This window comes from Macaca thibetana, chromosome 5, assembly GCF_024542745.1.
Source record: "Macaca thibetana thibetana isolate TM-01 chromosome 5, ASM2454274v1, whole genome shotgun sequence".
NCBI lineage: Eukaryota > Metazoa > Chordata > Mammalia > Primates > Cercopithecidae > Macaca > Macaca thibetana.
In genome coordinates, this window is record NC_065582.1 from 79,644,372 (window position 1) to 79,656,732 (window position 12,361).

Here is a 12,361-nt window from a genome sequence, read left to right on the forward strand (position 1 = left end):
AGGAACTCAAATGATTTTTTCCTATCCTGTTAATTCTGGCCATAGCACCTAAAGTGCCCCATACCCTCCTGCCAGTCAGCTGTGAGAAAAAGGTGGCTGGAAATAGTGAGGAATCAGAGAAAAAAAGGTAAGATTGTGAAGTCGAGTTAAAGTTACCTAAGAGTATCCTGAGTTCCCCTCCTCTCTCACTATCACCTTTACCTTCCAACTTGGAGTTAAATGCTTAAAAGAATAAAATTTTGATAAGTTCAATAGGAAATTCAAGTTTTTCATATTAATTTTTTTATCATATTAATATTTGCATGTAGTTAAAATGCAAATGATATAAAGCCTCATATAGCAGTCTAAATTGGGTCAAAAATTTCAATTGGGTAGAATATAGGGTTGCAGTATTGTAAACTTAACATAATTGGGGTGAATCTAGTTCAGAACCCATCACCAATTTCTTCGGTTATACTGAAATTCATAATATTGTGAGGTGTATGGTCAAGGGGTTTTCCTGAAGTTCTAAATGTCATAATTAAAAGTGGAAATTTCCCTCTCACCTTTTCATACTTCCCCAGCCATAATCTGCTTCAATATTTTGAACTCTTCCTACTGGTATTGACATTTTTAGATAATAATTCAGATAATTCTAATAGACTTATAGGGATCTGCAAGAGAGGCATTTAATTTTGATTAATGGCATAATGTATAGATAGTTTGTATTTTTAGATAATATTTTGGAATAACTAAAGAGAGTTATCTGGTTGTGATATCTGAATATTATTTGCTGAACAGTTAAGTAGTATACTATAATTATGGTTTCTTTCTTGTATAATTTTTAATTAAATTTACTTATTCAGTTTTTCATATGTTTATCCTCAATTCTTTCCACACACACCATCGGATCTTTCATATATCAATTTATTTTCCAAATGCTCAAATATATCAGAATATCATCTATCTATAATGTAAATTCAAGCTTACCTTTAGTAGCAATTAATTAATATTAGATTTGCTGTACTCTGTTGTTATAACTCCCCCCGCCCCCAAACTGAATCAGAAAACAACAGGGACTAGTCAATTTTAGAGTTTTATTCCATTAAATGACTGGGAAAAGTTCATTGCTTAATGTGTATTTTAACTACCTTAGACTATTATTTTAATTTTTGAAATTAGAATAAAAATAAAATTTTACTCTTGAAAGAGACTTCATTCATTCACTTATTTATTTTTTTAACAGATGTATTCAACAGATTTTTAAAACACTTATTCAACAGCTTTTCATTTAGCAAAATGGCAGTTTCATGTGATTCAAATTAATGCTGTGAGTCTGGCACTCTGCTAGGCACTTGGTCATAACAGTTTTATTCAGTCTCTCACTTTACATAGGGGAAGGAAAAACAAAGCTGTCTATTGATAAAGATTATTTATATTAAGAACAATAAAGAGTAATGCATTTCTAAGAGCTAAACAAAAATACGATTGTTAGTGTACGCATTAGAGGTTTACTTTCTGCAGCGTTATAGTTCCAAAGGCATTTCCTGATACTTTACTGTTCTAAATTTGAGCATGTTGCTGAAGTCCTATGTGATAGGTACTTAAGAGATGAAAAAAAAAAAAAAAACCTCCCTAAAGTATAAACAAATAAAAACATTATAGTGAGAGAGTCTGAAATCATGCCTATTTATTTGCATGTTAATGTGGAAAAGTCTTTAGCCTCCTGGGTAAATTCATTATCTTAATTGGCTCCTGACTAGTTAAGTCTTCAGGAGGATTAAAAAAAAAAAAACAAAAAAAAAAAAAACTACCCTGTGGGTTAAATATATTTGCCGGAAAGTAAGAACTGGAATGAAAGCAACATCTGAATTTCACTCTGAAACCAGAAAATCTAATACAGTAGTAATGATTTAGTCATGCTGCTTTTTCCAGGAATGATCAATAAAAGAGGGGAAGTCGAGTCCTACCTTGAGCCCTGGAATTCAATAAAAAATAAAGCATAAGAGCTGAAAAAGAAATCAGAACTATATTATTTGGAAGCACCGATTGGCAAGAGAAAGTCCAAACAGAGGAGTGTGAAGAGGAATGGAAAGAAACAAAACTGTTCCATTAAAAAGGTGTTTAAGGGGCTTATTCTCCCTCAGTGTGCATGCATATAAATTCCATTAGTGTTAATAGGACCTAAATGCATGACTCAAGAGGAGAATAGAGTGACTTGTGTACATATGGTTACATGAAGTCTAGGAAAAGTCTATTAAAGACGACAAAGGGCAGTTTAGGAGTCTAATAGACTTATAGGTATCTGCAAGAGAGGCATTTAATTTTAATTAATGGCATAATGCATTTTTCTTTTACTAAGGCCAAGAAAAAAAAAAACCTCATGAAAATGACAAAGGGAAAATAATTTTAAATAAGCCCAAACTTAGCTCTCAAAATCATAGCTTAATGCTAAGGAATATATTCTTGCACTCCAGGTGGTAAAATTGATCCCTTGTGCAAGGTTTGTAATTTACATTCAAATTGTAATATTGAGTTGTAGAGAGAATTCAGCTCATTATTCCCAGCTTTCACTGTGAGTGTGTGTGTGTGTGTGTGTGAGAGAGAGAGAGAGAGAGAGAGATGAGAGAGAGAGAGAGAGAGAGAGAGAGGTTGATTTCCATAGAAACTAAACTCTAGTCTTTGGTTATTTACAAAAGGGAGCATAATCAAGTCAGATTTTAAAAAATACATAATGGTGCACAAAGTAATAGATGGAAATCTCTTAACTGAGGGAGAAATCTGTTTCTAGGAGAATAATTTGAGATTTCTTTGCTGTAGTTAATACAGTTTCAAGTAAACAATAAAGTTATTTACCCAAAAGAGATAGAAAACTAAGGATGTCTTTCTTTATAGAGAAAAGCTGGGGGTTACAAATAAAAAAAATTAAAGAATATTTATTTCATATAAGCCATAAGAACGTTGAAACCAGGAACATTATAATCCTCCACTTTATTCTTCATAATGCTATGTGTATTAAATAGGTGCTCAAACACTTATGTAAAGAAGAATGCATGAACATGAGGGTGGATTTGAAGAAAATGCAATGTCTTACCTGAAGTGCTTTCTTTGAAGTGTCTCATCTATCCTCTGCATTTGGAAAAAGTTGAATTTAGCACTGAGAAATGCTTTAGCGGGAAATTGAATGCCTAGGCATTTATATGATCTCTTTTCTAGTAAAAAGAACTACATTTAGGAAGAAGAACATGAGTGAATGCTCTTTTGGGTAAATTTAATAAGAAGCAGATCTTAGAGGGACTCAATATCATACACTTGCATTACACTTTAATCTTCACTCTATGATGTTTCCAATATTACGGCACTGAAGTCATACTTCTTGCTGTGAACAAGTAATTCTCTAATATTGCTATGTTATTCCCATTCACTTTGTTTTTAGTCATTTTAAAGGGTTCTTTATATTTTAGGATCTAATACAGCATGATTTTTTTTTGAAATATAAGGTGTATAAAATTTGTACATTCACCTACTAGCACCAAGAGTGTGTGTGTATGTGTGTGTGTGTTTGTGTGTGTGTGTGGCTGTGACTATATATCTATGATTGTTACTACCAAATAGCTCCAAGTTAAGAAAAGTTAACTATGAGAAGTCTAAGGAGACTATACAGTGTGTAGTGCCATTTCTTTACTGACGATAGTGCATATCAGGTAGTACCAGAGGGGTGAATTTAAGTTTAGTGTAAATACTTATTAGCACAGGGAATGTAGGGATAGAAGGTGGGGATGGGAAGCCCAAAAACTCTCAATACAGTGGGAGGCAGGTGAGCTGTATAGCATAAATGAGGAAATTTATTATGAGGAATTGTATTTATTTGCCATTACTTTTAATGGCAGAAACTGCAATTACTTTTGCACCAACCTAATAAAAGGGCTCTGCAATACCAAGTGTGGTAGGTACATTGTTGCAATCGCTTTGAAAAACTGGGTGGCAATATTTATTAAAGCTGAACATTTGCAAATCATATGAACCAGCCATCTCACTTCTAGGTACTTAAGCAACAGAAATGTTTAGATATTTGCCAAAAGACTCAGGCAAGTGTGTTATAACAACATTTCTAATAACCAAAAAACTAGACTCAACCCCAATAGTCATTAATAATAAGATGAGTAAATAAATTGTGTTATATCAAGTAAATAAATACATATGGGAACAGAAATAAATGAACTACAGCCATCTGCAAAAATATGAATGAATCTCACAAACATAGTATTGAGCAAAGAAGTCAGATAAAGACAAGTCAGTATTGTTTAATTTTATTTATGGAAAGTTAATAAAAAGCAGATCAAATTAAACTAGTAGGTCTCCAATGGGAAAAAGGAGAGGGATTGCGACTGTTTCTTAACCTGGGTACAGGTTACACGGGAGTGTTCATTTTGTGAAAAGCTATAAAGCTGTACACTTACATTTTGTACAGTGTTCTGTTTTTGCATGTGTGTTAACCTTCAATAAAAAATTTACTCTCCTTCTCAAATAAGTATAGATTTTGTAGATTCTTGAAAACTACCTATAAAGGCAGAACTTTAGGAAAACAAGGTGATGCAGAGCTTCAAATAGGAAGAAAAGTTGGGGGAAGTGTGCAGCCGATGCCTCCAATCTGAAATCACTTAGGGGGATAGAATTTGTATTTGGGTAAAACCTTAGGTCATGACAAATCACAATATAGACTGATATCCAAAAGATCTGAGGAGACTTAAGCTTGAGTCAGAATAGATACAAATAAGCATCTGGTAATTTGTCTGATAATGGATATCAAATAAGACCAAAGGCAGGGACAGGCTGGAATGCCAGAGTTTAAAAACTAAAGTTTCGAGGTAGGAGCAGTTTGTCACACAGTAGCTTGGAATTGTCTGCCAAACTCTGCTTGGGTTTAAATGACTCTTGTCCAGGAGTGAGAGTGTGGCAACTTTATATGGGTTATAATTATGTAAAAGGCTAGAGAAAAAAACTACATGATGTAACATTTTATTTATAAGTCATTTACTCATATATAGTCATGCCTTGTATGTGAAAATCTCATTTTTCAAACTATGCTGGGACTTCTACATGTAAAACATGGTGTAACAAACACACCAGCTTTTATTTACTCATTTAATTCTTAGTCTCCCATCAATGTAGGGTTATAATTAAGACTGACGAAGACCCAAAATAAAATTCTTACTGATTTATGGATTCTTTGTGCCTTAGTCCATTCAGGCTGCTATGACAAAAATACCATAGGCTGGGTGGCTTAAACAGCATTTATTTCTCACAGTTCTGAAGGCTGGGGAGTTCTAGATCAAGATGCTGGCAGATTCGGTGTCTGGTAAGGGCCTGCTTCCTAGTTCGCAGACTGCTGTCTTCTCCCTGTGTCCTCACATGGTGGAAGGGGTAAGGGAGCTCTCCAAGGTCTCTCTTATAAGAGCACTAATCTCATTCATGAGGGCTGCATCCTCATGGTCTAATCACCTCCCAAAGGCCCCAGTGTCTATCATCATCACACTGTGGGCTAGGATTTCAACATATGCATTTTGAAGAGCTACACATATTCAATCCATAACACTATATAAAGAGAAGCAATAATAAAAGCTAACAATTATGGAGTAGTTGCTACATACCAGGCATTGTTCTCAATACTTTACATATATTATTTAATCTTCACGGCTACTTTGAAACTTAGAGGAAAAGGCACATAGTAGTAAAGGACAGAGCCAGGGTTCAAGGCCAGGTTAGTCTGACTTCAATCTTTCTGCTGTGTTATTCTGTCAACTATATTTAGCTATCAGGCATAAAAATGCTTTGAAATCTCAATGAACATGCCTGTAGGTTTCCCTTAGTTCAGCCCTCAGCAAAAAGAGGTTACCCTTATACCCTACGAGGCCTCTTTTCAATTATGAGAGCTGGAGCATATCCACAGAGAGTAGGCAGAGGTAGATGCATAGGGCAGTGGGAGATTTTTCACTCCAGGAAAGACTAGGTGACCAGCTGTCAAAGACAATATAGTACACAGCTCTCACACACTTGAATAGTGCCCCTTTCTAGATTCTTTCTCTGTGCTGCCAGGTTTCAGCTCTTTCCACTCCTGAAAGGTAAGCTCCAGTTTCCCCTTTTGTCATTCTTGGTGCAAGCTCCAGTAGCTTAATTTATTTCCCCAGTAGTCCATAAAAATAGAGCCCAAAGTTTTCCTCTTTTTGGGAGAACAAAGAAGGGTGAGTCTTTGTGTGTGTGTGTGTGTGTGAGACGGAGTCTTGCTCTGTCACCTAGGCTGGAGTTCAATGACATGGTCTCGGCTCACTGCAAGCTCTGCCTCCCGGGTTCAAATGATTCTCCCGTCTCAGCCTCCTGAGTAGCTGGGACTACAGGCATGTGCCACAACGCCTAGCTAATTTTTGTATTTTTAGTAGAAACAGGGTTTCACCATATTGGCCATGCTGGTCTCGAACTCCTGACCTCATGATCCGCCCACCTTGGCCTCCCAAAGTGTTGGGATTACAGGTGTGAGCCACCACGCCTGGCCGAGGGGTGAGTTTTTAAACACAATTTCTTCTTCTCTACTTTTCAGGAAAGTTTAAAAATTCACGGTTGTGCAGTAGCACTAGTGGCTTCGTGGTTTGGTCCTCAGACCTGGCAGCCGCCACTGGTGGTGAGCTGCTAGGAAGCCTCTGTTGGTGAGCTCGTTGGAGCTTGAACCCATTGTCACCCCTCTGACTCACTGGCAAAAAAACAAACAAAAAAAAAAGTTGAAGCAGGTCGCCCAGGAAAGGTCTTCGTTGGTGGACTTAGTACGGAAACAAATAAGAAAGCTCTTGAAGCAGTATTTGGCAAATATGGACGAATAGTGGAAGCACTCTTGAGGAAAGACCATGAAACCAACAAATCAAGAGGATTTGCTTTTGTCACCTTTGAAAGCCCAGCAGACGCTAAGGATGCAGCCAGAGACATGAATGGAAAGTCATTAGATGGAAAAGCGATCAAGGTGGAACAAGCCACCAAACCATCATTTGAAAGTGGTAGACGTGGACTGCCTCCACCTCCAAGAAGTAGAGGCCCTCCAAGAGGTCTTAGAGGTGGAAGAGGAGGAAGTGGAGGAACCAGGGGAACCCTCACGGGGAAGACACATGGATGACGGTGGATATTCCATGAATTTTAACATGAGTTCTTCCAGGGGACCACTCCCAGTAAAAAGAGGATCACCACTAAGAAGTGGGAGTCCTCCTCCTAAGACATCTGCACCTTCAGGACCAGTTCGCAGCAGCAGTGGAATGGGAGGAAGAGCTCCTGTGTCACGTGGAAGAGATAGTTACGGAGATCCACCTCGAAGGGAACAGCTACCCTCTGGTAGAGATGTTTATTTGTCCCCAAGAGATGATGGGTATTCTACAAAAGACAGCTATCCAAGCAGAGATTACCCAAGTTCTTGTGATACAAGAGATTATGCACCACCACCACGAGATTATACTTACTGTGATTATGGTCATTTCAGTTCACATGGTGACTATCCATCAAGAGGCTATAGCGATAGAGATGGATATAGTCGTGACTGTGACTATTCAGATCATCCAATGGAGGTTCCTACAGAGATTCACATGAAAGTTATGGTAACTCAGGGAGTGCTCCACCTACACGAGGACCCCCGCCATCTTATGGGGAAGCTGTGGCTACGATGATTACAGCAGCTCACCTGACAGATATGGTGGAAGTTGAGACAGTTATTCAAGCAGCCAAAGTGATCTCTACTCAAGTGGTGGTGATCAAGTTGGCAGACAAGAAAGAGGGCTTCACCCTTCTGTGGAAATCCTCAACGTGATTCCTACCGCAATTCAAGCTGTGGAGCACTAAGAGGTGGTGGCCATGGAGGAAGCCAATCTGATAGAGGGGGAGGCAGAAGCAGATACTAGAAACAAACAAAACTTTGGACCAAAATCCCAGTTCAAAGAAACAAACAAAAAGTGCAAACTATTCTGTCATAACCACCCAAGGACTACTTAAAGGCAAAATTGTGTTGCCTTTTTAAAATTCCCTGTTAAGTTCCCCTCCATCATTTTTATGTTCTTGTGAGGAAAAAAGTAAAACATGTTTAATTTTTTTAACCTTATTTATTTATTTATTGTACTTTAAGTTCTAGGGTACATGTGCACAACGTGCAGCTTTGTTACATAGGTATACATGTGCCATGTTGGTTTGCTGCACCCATCAACTCGTCACTTACATTAGGTATTTCTCCTAATGCTAACCCTCCCCCAGCCCTCCACCCCCCGACAGGCCCTGGGGTGTGATGTTCCCCGCTCTGTGTCTAAGTATTCTCATTGTTCAATTCCCACCTATGAGTGAGAACATGCGGTGTTTGGTTTTCTGCCCTGGTGATAGTTTGCTCAGAATGATGGTTTCCAGCTACATCCATGTATCTGCAAAGGACACGAACTCATGCTTTTATATGGCTGCATAGTATTCCATGGTGTACATGTGCCACATTTTCTTAATCCAGTCTATCATTGATGGACATTTGGGTTGGTTCCAAGTCTTTGCTATTGTGAATAATGCCACAACAAACATATGTGTGCATGTGTCTTTATAGTAGCATGATTTATAATCCTTTGGGTATATACCCAATAATGGGATCACTGGATCAAATGGTATTTCTAGTTCTAGATCTTTGAGGAATCGCCACACTGCCTTCCACAATAGTTGAACTAGTTTACACTCCCACCAACAGTGTAAAAGTGTTCCTATTTCTCCACATCCTCTCCAGCACCTGTTGTTTCCTGACTTTTTAGTGATCGCTATTCTAACTGGCATGAGATGGTATCTCATTGTGGTTTTGATTTGCATTTCTCTGATGACCAGTGATGATGTACATTTTTTCATGTGTCTGTTGGCTGCATAAATGTCTTCTTTTCAGAAGTGTCTGTTCATATCCTTTGCCCACTTTTTGATGGGGTTGTTTGTTTTTTTCTTGTAAATTTGTTTAAGTTCTTTGTAGATTCTGGATGTTAGCTCTTTGTCAGATGAATAGATTGCAAAAATTTTCTCCCATTCTGTAGGTTGCCTGTTCACTCTGATGGTAGTTTCTTTTGCTATGCAGAAGCTCTTTAGTTTAATTAGATCCCATTTGCCTATTTTGGCTTTTGTTGCCATCGGTTTTGGTGTTTTAGTCATGAAGTCCTTGCCCATGCCTATGTCCTGAATAGTATTGCCTAGGTTTTCTTCTAGGGTTTTTATGGTTTTAGGTCTAACATTTAAGTCTTTCATCCATCTTGAATTAATTTTTGTATAAGGTGTAAGGAAGTGATTCAGTTTCAGCTTTCTACATATGGCTAGCCAGTTTTCCCAGCACCATTTATTAAATAGGCAATCCTTTCCCCATTTCTTGTTTCTGTCAGATTTGTCAAAGATCAGATGGTTGTAGATGTGTGGTGTCATTTCTGAGGCCTCTGTTCTGTTCCATTGGTCTATATCTCTGTTTTGGTACCAGTACCATGCTGTTTTGGTTACTGTAGCCTTGTAGTATAGTTTGAAGTCAGGGAGCATGATGCCTCCAGCTTTGTTCTTTTGGCTTAGGATTGTCTTGGCAATGCAGGCTCTTTTTTAGTTCCATATGAACTTTAAAGTAGTCTTTTCCAATTCTGTGAAGAAAGTCATTGCTGGCTTGATGGGGATGGTATTGAATCTGTAAATTACCTTGGGCAGTATGGCCATTTTCACGATATTGATTCTTCCTATTCGTGAGCATGGAATGTTCTTCAATTTGTTTGTGTCCTCTCTTATTTAGTTGAGCAGTGGTTTGTAGTTCTCCTTGAAGAGGTCCTTGACATTCCTTGTAAGTTGGATTCCTAGGTATTTTATTCTCTTTGTAGCAATTGTGAGTGGGAGTTCACTCATGATTTGGCTCTCTGTTCTTGGTATATAGGAATGCTTGTGATATTTGCGCATTGATTTTGTATCCTGAGACTTTGCCAAAGTTGCTTATCAGTTTAAGGAGATTTTGGGCTGAGACGATGGGGTTTTCTAAATATACAATGATGTCATCTGCAAACAGGGACAATTTGACTTCCACTTTTCCTAATTGAATACTCTTTATTTCTTTCTCTTGCCTGATTGCCCTGGCCAGAACTTCCAACACCATGTTGAATAAGAGTGGTGAGAGAGGGCATCCCTGTCTTGTGCCAGTTTTCAAAGGGAATCCTTCCAGGTTTTGTCCATTGAGTATGATATTGGCTGTGGGTTTGTCTTAAATAGCTCTTATTATTTTGAGATACATTCCATCAATACCTAGTTTATTGAGAGTTTTTAGCATGAAGGGCTGTTGAATTTTGTTAAAGGCCTTTTCTGCATCTGTTGAGATAATCATATGATTTTTGCCATTGGTTCTGTTTATGTGATGGATTACGTTTATTGATTTGTGTATGTTGAGCCAGCCTTTCATCCCAGGGATGAAGCTGACTTGATTATGGTGGATAAGCTTTCTGATATGCTGCTGGATTTGGTTTGCCAATATTTTATTGAGAATTTTTACACTGATGTTCATCAGGGATATTGGTCTAAAATTCTCTTTTTTGTGTGTGTGTCTCTGCCAGGCTTTGGTGTCAGGATGATGCTGGCCTCATAAAATGAATTAGGGAGGATTCCCTATTTTTCTATTGATTGGTATAGTTTCAGAAGGAATGGCATCAGCTCCTTTTGTACCTCTGGTAGAATTCGGCTGTGAATCCTTCTGGTCCTGGACTTTTTTCGGTTGGTAGGCTATTAATTATTGCCTCAATTTCAGAGCCTGTTATTGGTCTATTCAGGGATTCAACTTCTTCCTGGTTTGGTCTTGGGAGGGTGTATGTGTCCAGGAATTTATCAATTTCTTCTAGATTCTTTAGTTTATTTGCATAGAGGTGTTTATAGTATTCTCTGATGGTAGTTTGTGTTACTGTGGGATCGATGGTGGTATCCCCTTTATCATTTTTTTATTGCATCTATTTGATTCTTAGCTTTTTTCTACTTTATTAGTCTTGCTCGCAATCTGTCAGTTTTGTTGATCCTTTCAAAAAACCAACTCCTGGATTCACGGATTTTTTGAAGGTTTTTTTTGTTTGTGTTTCTATCTCCTTCAGCTCTGCTCTGATCTTAGTTTTTTCTTGCCTTCTGGTAGCTTTTGAATGTGTTTGCTCTTGCTTCTCTAATTCTTTTAATTGTGATGTTAGGGTGTTGATTTTAGATCTTTTCTGCTTTCTTTTGTGGGCATTTAGTGCTATAAATTTCCCTCTACACACGGCTTTAAATGTGTCCCAGAGATTCTGGCATGTTGTGTCTTTGTTCTCATTGGTTTCAAAGGACATCTTTATTTCTGCCTTCATTTCGTTATTTACCCAGTAGTTATTCAGGAGCAGGTGTTCAGTTTCCATGTAATTGTGTGGTTTTGCGTGAGTTTCTTAATCTTGAGTTCTAATTTGATTGCACTGTGGTCTGAGAGACAGTTTGTTGTGATTTCTGTTCTTTTACATTTTCTGAGGAGTGCATTACTTCCAACCATATGGTCAATTTTGGAATAAGTGTGACGTAGTGCTGAGAAGAATGTATATTCTGTTGATTTGGAGTGTAGAGTTTTGTAGATGTCTATTAGGTCTGCTTGGTGCAGAGTTGTATTCAAGTCCTGGATATCCTTATTAACCTTGTGTCTCATTGATCTGTCTAATATTGACAGCGGGGTGTTAAAATCTCCCATTATTATTGTGTGGGAATCTAAGTCTCTTTGTAGGTCTCTAAGGACTTGCTTTATGAATCTGGGTGCTCCCGTATTGGGTGCATATGTATTTAGGATAGTGAGCTCTTCTAGTTGAATTGATCCCTTTACCATTATGTCATGGCTTTCTTTGTCTCTTTTGATCTTTGTTTGTTTACAGTCTGTTTTATCAGAGAGTAGGATTGCAAATACTGCTTTTTTTGCTTTCCATTTGCTTGGTAGATCTTCCTCCATCCCTTTTTTTTTGAGCCTATGCGTGTCTCTGCACGTGAGATGGGTCCCCTGAATACAGCACATTGATGGGTCTTGACTCTGTATCCAATTTGCCAGTCTGTGTCTTTTAATTGGGGCATTTAGCCCATTTACATTTAAGGTTAATATTGTTATGTGTGAATTTGATCCTGTCATTATGATGTTAGCCGGTTATTTTGCCCGTTAGTTGATGTAGTTTCTTCCTAGCATTGATGATCTTTACAATTCGGCATATTTTTGCAGTGCTGGTACTGGTTGTTCCTTTCCATGTTTAGTGCTTCTTTCAGGAGCTCTTGTAAGGCAGGCCTGGTGGTGACAAAATCTTTCAGCATTTGCTTGTGTGTAAAGGATTTTATTTCTCCTTCATGT

General features: G+C 37.9%; 1 protein-coding gene and 1 pseudogene across 1 annotated transcript in view; one reads left to right on the forward strand and one right to left on the reverse strand.

Moving 5' to 3' along the window:
- Positions 1–12,361, reverse strand: part of MCUB (mitochondrial calcium uniporter dominant negative subunit beta) — a 1,088,652-nt gene that overhangs the window by 316,542 nt on the left and 759,749 nt on the right. The gene's annotated exons all lie outside the window — the stretch shown is intronic.
- LOC126954940 (RNA-binding motif protein, X chromosome-like) lies at positions 6,890–7,910 on the forward strand (annotated as a pseudogene).